The following is a 17,310-nucleotide window of genomic DNA, read 5'->3' as shown; positions in this document are numbered from 1 at the left end:
TAAAATTTAAAAAATAATAATGAGTACATGTAAAACTAGTGAAATGTGGTAAGTTCTGTAGTTTACTTAAAGTATTACTAATGTCAGTTTCTTAGTTTTTATTACACGCTATAGTTGTGCAAGATGTTATCACACAGAGAAACTGGATCCAGAGTATAAAAATTTTTTTGCACTTGTTATACTACTTCTTATGAGTCTAAAATTATTTCAAAATAAACAATGAAAAATAAAAAATAAGAAACTCCCATTTGAAAAACTCACTTATAGCTTTGCACAGTGGCAGTATCGTAGCCAATGAGGTTTATTCGAGGCGTGATTATTGCTAACTGAAAAAACTCACTTAGTTTTTAGATATTGGCAAACTCAATCAAAAAGCATATATGGGGAACCAGCAGTTAGCGTAATGGCTATGTCGCTGGACTCCCACGTCGTCAACCACGGTTTGCGTCCCGGACCCGGTGGCTTAAAACTCATGCCGGGCATGTGTGCGTGCGTGCCCAAGATCCCGAGAGGAGAATGGAGGAGAAGGGATTGCGGTGTGGCCATCCCCTCTCGGGGGTGATTTCTCGCTTTCTGTCTCTCTGTCTCTCTCTGTCTGTCTGGCGAGCACACGTGCCCTATAGCGAAAACCTCTCAAAAAAAAAAAAAGCATACATGTGTTTTCAGGTGAACTACAACTTATTTATGGGCCACCATTTTGCAAACTGAGAGGAAGATAAGAGGGAAGGAAGAAGAGAGGAAGGCGGGAAGGGAGGAAAGGAAGCAGGGATGGAAGAAAGGATTCAGACATTCTTTCAATCTCCAAATATTATTTAAATGCTTCCTATAAGCCAAACACTGTGTCAGGCATCAAGGTAGAGTAGCTTACATTGTAGAAAGCAGAGGAAGAAAAAAAATCAAATCCATAACTTGCCACGTTGTGAAACGTGCTTGGAAGAACAAAGCAAGGCTCTGTGCTTTTATCAGATGGTTAGAAAGGACCTTTCTCAGCAGGTGACATTGCAGGCTAGACGTGAACAAAGAGAGAGTGAGCTATGCAAAGATTTGGGGATCAAGGCTTCCAGGCAGAGGGAAAAATAAGAGCAAAGATCTGGAGGCTGGGGATGCATGGTATATTGCGGGAGCAGTCCAAGAACAGCCAGGAGCAAGAGAGTGTGCAGGTGTCAGGGGAACAAGTCGGAGACACAACAGAAAGTAAGATTACAAGGTTTTCTACAGCCTGGGCAAGAGGAGGATGCTGTGGAAGGTTCTGAACAGAGTGAGGGATATAATTTGATGGCCTGTTTTCAACAGATCGCACTGGCTGCCCTGTGAAAGCATCCAGGTGGACAAGCATAAAGCATGGAAGCATGCTACTGCAATAGTCCAGATGAATAAATGCATGCACCACCATTCATTAACCCAAAGGACTGTGCTGGGCATTTTACATCAACTTAATTATATCCTCCCTCTTCACCTTAATCTAAAGGAAAAGGCGCCATCCCCATTTTCTGCTGTCAAAGGCGAGTGGCTCACTCCTAATCACATAATGGTGAGGATCCCAAGATGGGTCCACTGGACTGCAGATGCATGTATCCTCAGCTCCCTATCACTTCCCTGGCACTACTTTTGCCCTTCCTGTGTAGTCCAGAGTCATGGTATGGTTCTCACACTGATCCACACTTGAATTTGCTGCAAGGGTCTGCTGCTATTTCTACTGGTCACCAGTGCAGAACTTCACAGTGTCTTAAAGATGTAGCAGCAACATGGCTAGTGCTTTGACCCCTGATGTGAGTTTCCCACTGATATGTCTCCCCACTCAATAGCGTGCTCCGTGATAACAAGGATCACACCTATTTTTCTTGCAGACATATGAGGTCTTCAAAAAATTCATGGAAAAAGTGTATTGTGAAAAAAACCTATGCATAGATTTCAATATTTTTTTTTTTGCACCAAAAGAAACTTGTACAGGGACCAGCAGATGGTGTAATGGCTATGTCACTGAACTCCCACGTAGCCAACCGTGGTTCGAGTCCCAGACCTGGTGGCTTAAACTCACGCCAGGCGCGTGTGCATGTGTGCCCAAGATCCCGAGAGGAGAATGGAGGAGAAGGTATTGCAGCGTGGCCATTCACCCTGGGGAGTGATTTCTCGCTTTCTAGTTCTCTATCTCTCTCTGTCTTTCTGGCAAGTGCGTGCACCCTTAGCAAAAACCTCTCAAAAAAATAAATAAAAAGAAACTTGTACATTAATCCCATTTTTTAAAACACACTTCTTGAAGTCTTCTTGTATCATCAGCACCTGGAAGATTGCAGGGCATGAAAATCTACCATAATTATATAAAGTGGCAAAATTAGGGGAAACTGAGGAAAGAGGATATGGGACGCTAATTCTTTATACTCTCTTTGCAACTTTTTTGTACATCTAAAATTATTTCAAATAAAAAAATGAACAAATCTGGCAGGCAAATAAATAACTAAATAAATAAATAAAATAAAAATTCAGATGGGCTCCAACAAATGCAAACCTGGCTTGGCTTGCTTTCTGCTGTTGTGACCCTCCACTTCCACACTCCCTATTCCCCCAGAGCTCTGGACTATCCATTTGAAACTTTGGAATAAATAGGTAATGCCCTGTGCCAGGTTTGCAAAGAACTCCCTAAAATTGCCCATCCACCTCTGTTGGCTGCAGCCGCCTTGGCAAGACAATTGAAGGATTTTATTATAATGACACTTAGCGGAGCTCACTCAACCTGTCAAAATAATTGTTTGACTTAATGTGAAATCTGAGCCTTGCAGCTGCATGAATCTGTCTTCCCTGGGAACTTGGGCTGGCTGCCGGCTGGTGTTGGTGCACGATTCAATGTTTCACATTAACGGCAGTTTGGAAGTCTCCTTAATTAGTTACAGTGCTGCTCGAGGTGTCATTTTATTTTACATTATTTTTATTTTTTTATGAGCCAAATAACATATTGTCGCTTAAGTTTCTGGAAGATAGGGAGCTATAAATAAAATTATAATTTACTTGAAGTCTATCACACAGATATACCAAGTTCAGAAGTAAGTTTTAATTTGACTAATGAGACGAAACTTTCTCTGCAGAGTGTGGGTTGTGGGTATGAATATCACTCTGTTACACAGAAGGTGGCATCTCCCACAAGGCCAGGGAGACAGCACAGCCCGATGATGACAAAAGAAGCTGATCTGCTCAGCAGAGGGTATGCATGGAATCTAGTAACCATGACTCCCACTCAGATCTCTGTTCTGTTTCTTCATGGCCAGGAGTCCAAGGGCCTCTCCTTTCCTCTTCCCCAGTCTCAGTTTCCTCTTATAACAAAGGAAGAGAAAGATGCTTATACTTTTTTCAGAGGCTTTTATAATCATCAAAACATCCTACAGGAGAGGCCCTCAAAATGTTCATGAAAATGCAGATTATGAAAAAACAAGATGTGAAATATTTTTGCACCAAAACAAACTCATACTTTGAATTCCATTTTCTATTAACTTTTTGAAGTACTCTTCTATATCTGAAAATAGCTCACAGCAGAAATGTGGTAGAGAAGTGATTAAGGGGGTCTACTCAGAAGCTAGAATGCCTGAGTTCAAAACTTGCCTCCTTTATTAACTAGCTGTGTTAGTTCAGGAAAATTGCTTAATCTCTGTTGCTCACTTTCTTCACCTTTTGGAAACTGAGGCTTCTTGAATAAATTAATTGATACATTCCAACTGCTTAGAACTTACAGAGAGCTTAGAGCAAACTTTCTCTAAGTTTTATCTATAGCATGTATTCTCAACAGAGTACAAAAAAAAAATCCTTCAAAGGGAGGGGTCTTCAAAAAGCTCATGAAAATATAGTATTATGGAAAACTGTGCCCCGATTTGAAACATTTTTTGCACCAAAATTAGCTTGTATTTTCATTCCATTTTTTCACAAACATTTTGAAGTCTCCTCATGTCACAATGCCTTTGTGACCCAAATATTACAATGGTAATATCTGAAGAGCCATGGTCCATAAGAGATCTACAGAGCAACTAGAATGTTAAAAGAAAACGGACAGAGGAAGGCTGAGAAACACTAAAACACTAATCGATAGCAATAACTCGTGTGTGGAGTATATCAGGCACAGCCCTTGTTTTATCTCGACTGCTGTGACGTAAGGCTCTGGAGCCAGACAGACCAACCTTTAGGTCTACCTTTCTACTGATGAGCTGTGTGATCTTGGCAAGTCACTTCACTTCTCTGTGCTCGAGTTTTCTTGCCTATGAAATGGCGCTAAAAACGTTGTGAGCATGAAATAAAATTATGCATGCTTGGTACAGTGCCTGCCATACAATAAGCATTCAATAGAAGGCAGCTATTATTAGAATTACTTTCATCGTCTTACCAGGCATATGAAGAATGCAGCACACACTGGGCACAGGGTAAATGACAGCTCAGAAATGCTTCCAAACCAGCTCCAGCTGACACATTCTCAGGCTCTTTGTCACCTTCTCTAGCGATACCAGGAAAATGTTGCTGTTTGCTAAGCAAACATTTTACCGTTGCTCTGTAATCATAATATCACACCATCGAGGGGACTGTGACAAGAGAAACACACCGAAGTGGGAAGTTTGCAATTGCTCTTCTGTCCCTGGCAGATCTGTGGGAGCTGCAGGAGCAGTCTGCCGGCTTCTTGCTGCCAGGGCACATTTCAGGAGACTCTGCCTTATTAGTGCTGCTTAGCACAAAGTGCTTTCTCTTACACAGTCAATTCTTGCTCAGTTGTGATGCCATAGAGAAAGGGCCCACTTTTAAATAATCAATAGGGAATTAAAATGAGTGAAAAGTACATCTTGCCACTCCAGGGTTCCCACCAGAGCAGAAGCAATTCTGAACTTGTGTTCAGGGCAGGTAATTAGAGAACAAAGGCCACCCAGGGGCCAAGGTCTATGTTATGATCCCTACCACCCATTGGATCATCTTGCCTGATTACAAATCCCTCAGCATTCATGGTCTGGGATGTATCTTTTCCCTGCTCAAAAATGCCTTCCTGGGGGCTGGAAGGTGGCACAGCAGTCAAATGCAGCACTCTGAGTGTCTGACCCATATGGAAGGTTCTGGGTTTGCATCTAGAAATCTCCTTGAGTGTACCTGGTACACACATGTCCATGATCAGAGGTTGGCTCAGGCTGGGGCTGGATGGTGGCATCAACTAAGCAATCTTTCTAAAGAAATACGTAATTAAGGATAAATAAATCTTTAAAAGAGAGCCTGCCGTAGGTATTATCGAAATCCTTTGTGTTGCAGGTAGAAACCATTTCTCCCTGGATCTTGGGAACTTCTGAGCATAGCTTTCCCTTAGTCATGCAGAGGGGAATGGGAACAATGCAGGCCAACTGCCCAGCAGACTCCCTTTAGCCTGTTTACTCAGCCTGCCAAGGCCAGGGATAGAGGAGTTATTCTTTTCTTTAGGTAAAGGGTAAGACATGTTCCCATCTGGATAGCACTGTTGTGCTATCTGTAGGACCCCTGGAGCCTGATGGCCTTCCTTCATTTCCTCCCATCTCAGACCCTCAGTCTGAGCTGGTAGCGTTTCTTTTTCTTTCTTTCTCTTTCTTTCTTTCTTTCTTTTCTTTTTTTTAGGTTTTGCCATAGGGTGCATGTGCTTACCAGAAAGAGGCACAGAAAGACAGAGAGAGGGAAGTGAGAAACCACCTCCAAGAGGGGTGGGCAGGTAGCATTTCTGCTGAGATGGCTGATGAGATCCATGAGTCACACTTGTAATCTCTTTATCATATGATCATATTACTATCCAGTCATCCCCCTGGTATTTTCTCCATAACATGTTGTTGGTCTTTTGCAATATAGATAGGCTGAGAGTTTTCCAAATTTTCAAGTTTGGGATAGGCTGAGAATAATCCAAATCTTCAAGTTTTGGATAGGCTGAGAATTTTCCAAATTTTCAAATTTTGGTTTCTCTTTGCTTAATAATTCTTTGCTTTATTATTTTTTTTTCTCTCCTCTTGCATTTTCCAATAAGCATTAAGGAGAAAGCAGGCCACACCTTCAACGCTGGGCTGCGACTATTTGTTTTCTAAAATCTCTGCTGAATATTCTTCTTCCCCCACAACTTCTACCTTCCACTAAACACGAGAACACAAATTGGCCACACTCTCTGACACTGGATCGCCTGTCTTTCATGTCCAATATCAGGTTCCTCGTTTCCATCAGAAACCTCACCAGACGCTCTAGCTTCCATGCTTCTGTGAACAATCTTGTCAACATAGGTTAGGCTTTTCCTATTAATAATATTGCCTCAAAACTCTGGCAGCCTCATACCCAGCTCCAAAGATGTATTCACATTGTACCAAACTCTGTGTTCATTTGGTAGGGTTGGCCTAATAAAACACCACAGACTGGGGGACTTAAACCAGAGAAATGTGTTTTCTCACAATTTTGGAGCCTAGAAGTCCCAGGTAAAGGTGTTGGCAGGTTTTCTCTCTCCTTGGCTTTCAAGGCTGCCTTCTCACCGTGTCCTCACATGGTCTGAGTGTGTTCCCTGGTGTCTCTTTGTGTATTCAAATCTCCCCCTTTTATAAGGACACTCGTCAGACTGAATTAGGGCCCACTTCAGTGGACTCATTTTAATCTAACCACCTTTTTAAAGATCAGTCTCAAAATACAGTTACATTCTGGGTGCTCAGGGCTAGGGTTTCAATATGCGAATTCTGGGGGGAGGGGAGAGGGGAGAGTGCTTTCTCTCTCCATCTCTCTTCTTCTCTCTTAACATCATCTGTAAAATAAGGGGATGTGGCATCCTATGGTAGGGATCATCCATTTCTCTGATACTACAAGGGCACCTGTCTATCCCTATATTGAGACCAGAATAGCAGCCCAGAACAGCCAAGAAAGCAGGCAGAGAAGGAAATAAGAAAACCATAACATCGCCTTTCGTTCTTCGACCATGTAATTCTCTCCTCCTTCCCCTGCCGTGTTATTCCTCCTGTCATTTAACAGAGTGTCCAAGATTATGAGAGAGGAAATCGCCACCTCATGTCCTTTGTGCTTCCCGAGGAATTAGGGGATTTTACATAATTAAATAGGAGCCATGTCATTTCCCACCTGCTTGCCTCTGCTGTACGGTGTATAGTGCCCCCTCACTAATTCTCAGTTCCTATTTCAAGTGGAAAACGTGATTCACTGTGACAAAAATGCCTCCTCCTTCGCCACCCACATTCCTCCTCCCTGGTTCTCTGTGTGGCTCCCAGCTTCTGCCACCTACAGATCATCACCTCTCTCTGCTTCTCAGCCCACATAACCCAACTACCTGCCTTTGGATCCAAGCTGGGGCACTAAGGAGTCTTTCACAGCTGTTCACAGTGAAGCCTGGCAAAGGGGAACGCAGATTACAAATAGACTCAAAGCCTGACCTATCAAAATGTCTCACCCTTCCAGGCCTCTGTTGGCTTATCTGTAAGATGGGCTCAATGTGATTATTCTCTTGTGGTTCACATGGAGGTGTAGAGAACTCTGTTACTGCCCAGACCTATAAAATGCCTCACCAAACTAAAGTACAATACAAATATTGTTATTATTGATGCATTTTGGAAACAGCTAGCTCCCCAAACACAGTAGCAGCTCTAAGTATGGGCAACCCTAGCACATAGGCTCTCCAAAAATGCCAGGAGTGCTGGGCCTCTCTGTACCAAAGGCAATCTGCTCTGCTCCTAGGTATTCCTTAAGGCCACCGGGACATTCCTGAGCAGCAGCCATCCTGGTGCACATGGTATGAAAAGGGACTTCACAAGCTTTCTGATGTAAGAGCCTACATGCCTTCAGGGTCCATGCAAGAAGAGAAAATGGATGAAGCAGGCCAGATGTTTGTCAGAAAATACAGTTAGGGGAATGTGGGAATTAGAGGTTTTCTTTTGAATGCCTTGTCTTAAAAACATTGAGCATGCTAAGGAATGCACCCTACAGGCAGAATTCAACCCAGGGTAATTCAGCTAAAACTCTGAATTTGGCTCCTGGAGTAGATGGGAGTGCTTCGTTCATCCCCTCACACCTACTTAAAGGTGGCCTATAGACACTTTCCACATACAGAAATGGTTTCCCCTGTTTCTCCAACTGAGAACAGTCCCTGACAGGTCAGATCCCTCAGCCTGTACCTGGGGCAACTGAAATGCCAGAGCATTAACACCCCTGAAGCAAATCCTAGCCATTAACCAGAAGGGTTTAGTGGATTAGCAGTCCACAAGGGACAATTGCAGAGTGTGCTCCCTCATTTTCTTAGAGGGTCCCAGCAGGGCCCCACTTGCCCATTGCATTAATTGACTCACTAATATGCTCTTCACTGACTTCCTTCTTTTTCCAGACTCACTTCCCTACTCCCCGTGGTGTTTCCTGGGATACAGGCCAAATTAACCACTTGCATCCAAATCCTTGCCTCAGGATCTGCTTCTGAGAAGACCCAAACTAAGCATCCTCTGAGTGTTCTGAAAACAGAAAATAGCCTCTTCAATCTCCATGACCAGCCAATTAGCCTATTTCAACTTGCAATGGAGTTCACCATTTCATGAGTTAGTTGTTTCATTCTAAACATTGTCCTAGACTATTATTGTGATGTTAACAGAAATACTTGAAACTAGCTGATTTATAAAACAAAAAGGGGGGAGGGGACCAACATATGGAATGGTGATTAAGGCACTAGACTCCCACATGGCCTTCTACCATTCTAGTCCTGGACCTGGTGGCTTGAAAAATTATGACAGGTACATGTGCAGACATACTCAAGATCCCAGAAGGAGAATGCAGAAGGGGCAGCAGCATGACCATCCCCCCAAGAGGTGATTTCTCACTTCTCCCCTCATTATCTCTGTCTATGTCCAGTAAGCGCATGCACCCTATGCAAAAACCAAAATTCTGAAGGTATAGGCCTGGTGTCAGGTCAGCCTACAACATGGTCAATGAAAGCACAGAGAATGGCGAGTGTGTGTAGAGAATAAGCTACAAATAGTTCTCTTTCTTTTAGAGCAACTAGCTTGCATGAAAACTAACCCTTTCTCACTAGAGCTAGAAATCGCTGACTCATAGGAACCAGCAGTTGGCATAATGACTATGTTGCTGGACTCCCATGTAGTCGACTGTGGTTCGAGTCCCAGAGTCAGTGGCTTAAACTCACGCCGGGCATGTGTGCATGCATGCCCATGATCCTGAGAGAAGAACGGAGAAGGAATTATGGTATAGCCATTCCCCCGGGGGGTGATTTCTCACTTTCTGTCTCTCTGTCTCTCTCTTTCTGGTGAGCGTACACACCCTATAGCAAAAACCTCTCAAAAAAAAAGAAAGAAAGAAAGAAAGAAAGAAAGAAAGAAAAGAAATCACTGTCTCATGAACCATCATTAATCTGCTCATAGATTTCACTGCCTCCTAACATCAAATTCCAAGACATGAAACTTTGGAGGACAATAACAGTGATTAAATGTAAATTTCAAAAATTTTTTTAAAAAATCATCTTCCTTATAATGAATAGCAACCTATCTTTTCTCTCTAGAATTATTCATTTGTTTTCATATGACATCACTTGAAATCCCTTCACCATCATTGTTCCTTCTGATGCTCAATAGCTGTTTTTCAGCACAATACTCAGAACCAGCTACAAGAATTCAAGTGAGCTATGGCCAGCCAAAAGCAGAGCAATTTCATAGTTCTCTTCCTTCTCTTGGGTGCCATACTTCTCTTTAATGTAACTTGAGGTTTTGTTCAAGTCCTAGTTTATTCTGAGAATATGGATGACCAGCAGTTAGTGTAATGGCTATGTCACTGGACTCCCATGTAGTCGACCGCTGTTCATGTCCCAGACCCAGTGGCTTAAACTCACACCGGGCGTGTGTGCGTGCTTGCCCAAGATTCCGAGAGGAGAATGGAGGAGAAGGGATTGCGGCATGGCCATCCCCCTTGAGGGTGGTTTCTCACTTTCTGTCTCTCTGTCCCTCTCTGTCTGTCTGGCGAGCGCACGCGCTCTATAGCAAAAACCTTTCCAAAAAAAAAAAAAAAAAAGTAAGAACCTGACTTCAGATGTAGGAGTCTTTGGATATGGAGCCCATTATAGGCTGTCTCATCCAGTCTGTCTCTGAATGGTCAGCATACTTGGTAATCCCAGTACAAGGAAAGGAAGCAAGATTGATGTGGGATGGAGGCAGACGTAACACTAAAATGAAGAATTTGGCCTTAGGGAAAGCCAGTTAGCCAAGGTGAGGTGTATTCATCAAATAATTTCAATTGCATTTTAAGCCCAACTTAAGGAGGTTTCCATGGTTAGATCTAATTGCAAGTGCTGTGAGATCCAGGTCCTTAAATTATACCATTCACCAATACATGTGTCCTCTCTCCCTCCAATTTTCCCATGTGGATTTTACCCTCAGACAGGTTCTCATCTCCTAGTTGTATCAATGGTCTCCAGAAGCTACAGGCTTACATCCTTCAAGTTTAGCAATTCCAAGTCAAGTAAGACGCCTCTTTCCAAGAGAGCAGTGTTGTTTTATTCTTATTGGGCAAACCTGTGTCACACGGTCTGGAGTTGGAGTTTGGTGTCATTCTCAACCAAGCAGGTACAACTTTAGGATAAGGGAAGAACAGTTTTCCAAAGGAAAGTTTAAGTTCTGTTATTGAAGATCGGGGGCAGGGGGCGGGAGGAGGGTATTTACTCAAGGAAGCCTAGAATTCTCGTTCACTCCAAACCATCATAAGTATTCAAAAGGTCTAATTCTAGAAGGTGGATCAGGGCAAAAGAGCTTGTATGAGTGGCCACCTGAGAAAATGGGGCCATCCCTGCAAGCCACGTCCCCTAGCACTACAGGGCCTATGGTGGTACCCACGGTCAAATTTTATTTTGCATTTACTGTGCAAAAGACACTGTGCTTTATGTGAATTATCCCAGGTTGCCTTCAGAATACTCCTATGATTATCATTATCCTCACTTTACATATAAACCAACTAAGGCACATAAAGTTTACAGAACGTGTGTATGAGGTCACATAACTAGTGACAGAACTAAGGTTTGAATGCAAATAGGCTACTCTAGAGCAGCAGTTCTTGACCTTCTCAGTGCATTGGAATCACTCAGAGGAATTTTAAAAACCATAATGCTAGGTTGCAACTCAGACCAGTAAGGTCTGAGAGTGAGACCCAGGCATCAGTATTTTTCAAAGCCTCCCACTACCACCCCACCCCATCCCACAATGCTGATTCCAATATGCAACCACAAGTAAAAACTGCCAATCCGGAGTCTTTACTTCAAACCACTTTCCAAAGGGAGTGGTTCTCACTGGGTAAAGTTGAGGAAGCTGGGGCATACTGGTCCTGGACCAGGAAGTGGGTATGATGAGCAGTTTTCTTCCATGTGAATTACTCTGAATTGTCTCTGCTAAGGCAGTCTAATTGCCACTCTGATATCTTCTCCCATAGATAACTTCTAATTGCATTCTCCAGCAGACTTTAATAGTCCCCATTTTCAAATGGCCTTACATCTCAGAGGGAGGGCTCTAAGATTGGAAGTCTCCTGCATGGTTGGGCCTAAGTCATATTTAAAAAAAATACCAGAGAGATTATCCACTCCCAAGAGAGAGAGAGAGAGAGAGAATGAATGTGACAAAGAACCTCCAGTAGGAAATGGTCCCTTTTTGGGAGATTTTGGGCATACATACACATATGCCTAGGTATGTCTTTCAAGCTTGGTCTGGGACTCAAACCACACAGTCAGCAATGTGGGACTCAGCTGCCCCAACCTCCATGTCAAGGAGTGACCCTAAGTCACATTTTTCCAAGTGTTTCTAAATCCAGAACCAAGGGCAAAGTTGGAAGCTTTATTACAGACAAGTTTTATTTATTCTTGTCCATTTCAGAAGAGGAAACTTAGGTTTCTTTGCCTCTAAGTCTATTTATATTTCCTCAATGGACAACGTACTGTCAAAAAATTGAAATGCTTGACAGGCAAAAAGTGAGGATATAGGAGAGACCACCAGTAAATATACCTACCAATAGTCATTTCTACAAAATGTCCCAGAAGTCCCTAACTTTCTAAATGTTCCAATTAATCTAACAAGAATTTATTAAGCACTTGGACATTTCATTAGGCTATAAAAATATAAAGAACTTGATATATGTTGGGGTCAGCAAGTGGCATGCTAGTTAAGACACTGGATTCCCACATAGCTAACTGTGGTTCGAGTCTCAGACTTGGGGGCTTAAAAATCATGTAGGGTGCTTCTGCATATATGCCCAAAATCCCAAGAGAAGAATTCAGGAAAAGGGATTGCAGCATGGCCAACTCTCCTGTGAGTGAGTGATTTCTCACTTTCCCTCTCTTTGTCTTGCGCTGTCTCTCTCCAGTGAGCACACATTCCCTACAGCAAAATAAATAAATAAATAAAATAAGAATATGATATATAGACACTACCTGGGAATACCTTGGGTGTTTGTGATTGATACTGTGTACTGTCTTCCCAAGGGTTATTTCTCTTCCCTCTCCTCAACTGCCTGAACTTACAATCAACAGTAGAAACTGAAAACAAAAGACACTTGCCTACCTAGCCTCTCTTGCAGCTAAGATTTGGCCATGTGATTTCACTCTGGCCAATGGAACGTAAGGAAAATCATCTGGGGAACATCGAGAAACATTTTTCTTCCTGCAAAAGAAGAGAAATCACTCTAAGAGCTTCATTCACTGATCTATCCTCTCCTATTCTTGTTTTAAAATAAGTTTGAATGAAAAGCAGGAGGCTTAGAAGCGCTGAGAGGAGGTGTTGTACAACACACTGAGGACAGTGCAGCAAAAACGTGGAAAGAAAATGGGTTTTTGATTTCATTGTTAAGCTACTAAACCACTTCTAAGGTGTCCACTTGTCTTCTGGTTATGGTATTAAATAAAATTCCCTGTTAGTTAGGCCACTTTTCATTGGATGGCCTGTTCCTTATGGATAAAAGCATTCTTATCTGAAATAGAGTCATATCAAAGAGACTTGGGTCTCTGCCTCTTGTTGGTTATAAGATTAGTGGCAAATTAAATACTTTTCTCTGAGACTTAACATCACGAAGTATAAAACAGGAAAAATGATGACTACCTAGTTGGAGATTAAATAAAATAGCTAATGTACGTATATATGAGCTGTAGTTTGTGTTTTGTAAATATCCATGCCTCTTCCTTTTTTCTCTCCAAATAAAATTCAGCATAGCAATTAAAACCTTAGATTTTAGAATCACCCAGGCATAGGCTTTAAACTGGGCTCTAACACTTAAGTGACTTTAAGTAAGTCCTCTTACTGAACCTCATTTTCCTTATCTGTGGAATAGGCATTATATTAACATCTGCTCCCAGGCCCAGGACTTGAACCGCTATCAGCCATGTGGGAGTCCAATGCCTTTAACCACCATGCTGCCTGCCAGCACTGCTATAAACAATTTTTTTAAATAAATTATTCATATAGATATTGACACAAAGACAATATGTGGTAAAAATTCAATATGTTAACTATTGTCTTTGATGTAGAATAAATCAAGGGTAAAATAATAAAGTCAATGGAAATGGATACTATAATTTTGCCATTCATAGTCTCCCTTCCTTCTTTGAAACAGAACCCTGATGTTTTTCAGGTATCCCCTTAATACACACCATCACCAGGCGAGCTCACTTCAAACCCAGTGCACGGCTCTGCCCTAAGGTGATCCCACCTCTGGTCAGTGACTGTGATGTGGAAGAATGCACATGTGACCTGTCTCTGGCCAATGGGGGAATAGCTATTGGACAACTGTCAGTAGTTTTGTCTCTCCTAGAACATAAATGTTCTCTTCTTGATCTAGATGTTTTGCTGCTTGGCTGTGATGAGTGAAACAGCTACAAGCATCTGTGTAGCCTGCAGAGAAAGCCAGCCTCAAGGATTACACAGAGAAGAGCAGAAGGAACCTAGTCTTTGAAGACTTGGTTCAGCTATTAGTCAATCAATCCTAAAATCCACCTACTCAGAAGTCTATTATATGGGGTAATAAATTTCTGGACATTTTTAAAGGTTTATTTTACTACTTCCATGAGAGAGAGAGCAACCCCCAACAAAGTCCTCATGCCACCATTCACCCCAAGCCTCAGCTAGCTAGGATCATGAACGCACACACCTAGTCTGTGCAGGGAGACCTCAGGATACAAATCCAGGACCTTCGGCATCACAGAGTATTATTACTGTGCCACCACAGAGGGCCTAAATTTCTGTTTAAACCTGTCCAAGTTGGTGTTTCTGTTGCCTAGGACCAAGAGCATCCTAACTGATGTATATATTCTCTGACATGATGTTCCTCAAATATTCAAGCTCTGGGCCCAGCTCACATATGGAGTCACAGAATCAGAATTACAGAAGTCAGAGAGCCCTTTCTGCTGCATTACATAAATGAGAAGATGCAGGCCTAGAGATAGGAGACATTTTGTCCAAAACACTGAGCAAGTAGTGGGCAATGCCATAAAGCATACCCATGTTTTGTTTGACTCTTAAAAACTTCTTTGTACCACAGTGCCAGCATCTGGGAAGAGGAAAGACTGATTAATATTATATGAGAAAAAAAAAAGAATGAAAATCAAGAACCAAAAGTTCTCTGTAAATTCTTAAGGAAATTTCCCAATTCCCCAGGACCCCCTCAACACTCACCCTGCCTCTAGTTCACCAAGGCTCAGATCTACTTAGTGTTCTCCACACCATGATATATGTGGTACTAAATGCCAGAGAGAGTGGAGCCTAATAAACTTCCTTTCAGGACTGGTGGCCCTTGGGCTGTATTATAGATCAGGATGATGACAAGGCACTGATAAAATGCTGCATTGTGGCCAGTGTGACCCTTTTGCTTAAATGCACCATCTGCAACACTAAGCAATAAGGCAGTAACTCTCAGACACACAGAGAATTGGCAACCTGGGCTTCAGGAAGACCTAGAAGTCAATGCATCTGAGATCAGCTGCCTTTTCTTCCCTTCGCTTAGGTCAGGGCTGAGGACTTATAACAAATAAACATGCTGGGGGCTGACCGTGAATCCAAGTCCACCAACTTGCAAGAGAGCCAACCATCTTAAGTTAGAGATAATTACATGGTAGAGACTGCTCGTACCTATGTATATTCAGGTCTCCACTTCTTTTGGACTCATTAAGGATTACACTTTTCCACTTTTCCACACAGACACACCTCTTGAGGGCAGAGTCATATAAGTGACTTTGGCCAGTTGGTTATAAACAGAGTAGATCATATTTCTTTTGGATCAAAGCATGTACTTGCTGGTATGCAGTCTTCCTGTTTCTCTTCTGCTGCCTTGGTAATCATGAAAATGTGTGTGCAATGGGACTGCTACAAGATAGAAAAATCCTGGACCTCTAAATCTCTGCATGGATAAGAGCTGCCCAAGAGAGTGGTTTCAATCAGTAAGAAACGAGAAGGTGGTGCAATGGAAATGTAATGCTCTGTGATGCTGCCTCACAAGAAAAGGTTCTGGGTTCATACCTGGGGCCCTCCCTGCACATACTGGCTGGGCTATGTGTACCCATGATCCAGGAATAGCTGAAGCTGAGGGTGGACAGTGGCATGAAGACTCTGTTAGGGTGCCTGTCTCTCTGTCTTTCTGTCTCTCTCACTCATGAAAGAAAGAAAGACACTTTTATTTTTCAAAGGAGCAGACTTTTGTTGTAAGTCACTGAGGTTTCAGTACTGTTTGTTACTACATCATCTAATCATCAAATCAACGTAAATAGTGGCCACATCATTTACAGCAGTGTTTTAGAAACTGTGTGAAGAGTTCTAAGGGTCTTCAGTCCTTTAAATCCCAAACTAACCCTATGAGAGAAGATTCAGGATTTTTCCATGGATAAACATGTAAGACAGGATAGAGCGATATAGTCTCATGATATATCAGTCTAAAATCAGATATCCTTCTATTGTTAAACACTGAAAAAAATAGCAGAGAGAAAAACTCATATTATATATTGAAAAAAAAATCAGTTAGAAAAATCTATATATAAGATGACCCCAATTATTTTTCCATTGAGAGAGAATAAAAGTGAAACACAATACACAATACATACATTTGAAATCTTTGGTGGTTCTATGGAAGATTTTTGTTTTATTTTTGTATGCTATTAATCTTTTGGATTTCTATAATGAGTAAACACTATTAGGCCTTCTACAATGAGAAAATATCATTTAATAATCAGAAAATAGTACATCTTCTTTTTTAAAAAATTACATTTTTAAAAGTTTCCTAGAGGGCATGTGTGCTTACCAGAGAGAGGCAGAGAGAGGGAAAGTGAGGAAACATTCCTCAGCGGGTGATGGTCCAGTCATGGTCCCTTCTCCTCCATTACTCCTTTTAGCATTTTGGACATTCATGCACACATGCCTGGCTTGTTTTTCAAGCTACCAGGTCTGGACTCAAACCATACTGTCAGCCATGTGGAATCTAGCCACCTTAACCACCATGCCACCAGCTGACCCCTCAAAACCTTGTATTGATTTTTTTTTCCTTTATTAAGGCTAGACAGTTTGTGTACTCACACAGGAGAAATAGAGCAAGAGAGAAGCATCTCATAAAAGAGTCTCATCATGCCATGATTTCATTTCTCCAGACCTCTAGCTCATCAGGATTCGGGGCACCCATGTGTATGCTCAGAGCATTTCAGGCAAACTGGGCAGGAGATCTAAACTGTAGTCAGTTACATGGCTCACAGCACTGCAGTCCAGCACACCCTCACCTGGGCTACAGAGGCTGGAATACAATGCATTTTTAAACATAAGATAGTATCCAAAATATACTAAAATAATAATGAATTACTAATAGCCAAACATCTACCATTCAAAGAAACTCAAGAAGTGATGGAGAATTAATGTTTATTAAGCCTCTACTAACATTAAAAATATGTTATGGCGGGACCAGCAGTTAGCGCAATGGCTATGTCGCTGGATTCCCATGTAGTCGACTGCGGTTTGCATCCCGGACCTGGTGGCTTAAAACTCACGCCGGGCGCATGTGCATGTGTGCCCAAGATCCCTAGAGGAGAAGGGATTGTGGCGTGGCCATCCCTCGTGTGTGTGTGGGGGGGTGATTTCTCGCTTTCTGTCTCTCTGTCTCTCTCTGTCTGTCTGGCGAGCGCACATGCTCTATGGCCAAAACCTCTCAAAAAAAAAAATACGTTATGGCATTTAATCTTCCCAATGATCTTGAAAAATAAGGATTATTTTTAACTAATATTCAGACAAGAAAGCTGGGATTCAGAGAGGTTAACTGATGCTCTAAGATCACTTGGCCATGACATACCAGAAGGAGGCTCTT

The 17,310-nt window shown here is 42.2% G+C and overlaps 1 non-coding gene across 1 annotated transcript; it reads left to right on the top strand.

Moving 5' to 3' along the window:
- Positions 1–265: 265 nt before the first annotated feature.
- LOC114007775 (U4 spliceosomal RNA) lies at positions 266–408 on the top strand. The gene has a single exon (XR_003549359.1). It is a non-coding gene; the product is annotated as a U4 spliceosomal RNA (small nuclear RNA).
- Positions 409–17,310: the final 16,902 nt, after the last annotated feature.

The sequence above is a fragment of the Tupaia chinensis genome, unplaced genomic scaffold (assembly GCF_000334495.1).
Source record: "Tupaia chinensis unplaced genomic scaffold, TupChi_1.0 Scaffold000231_1, whole genome shotgun sequence".
Taxonomy (NCBI): domain Eukaryota; kingdom Metazoa; phylum Chordata; class Mammalia; order Scandentia; family Tupaiidae; genus Tupaia; species Tupaia belangeri.
Note: the sequence above shows the minus strand (reverse complement) of the source record. Positions and strands in the feature narration are given on the sequence as shown.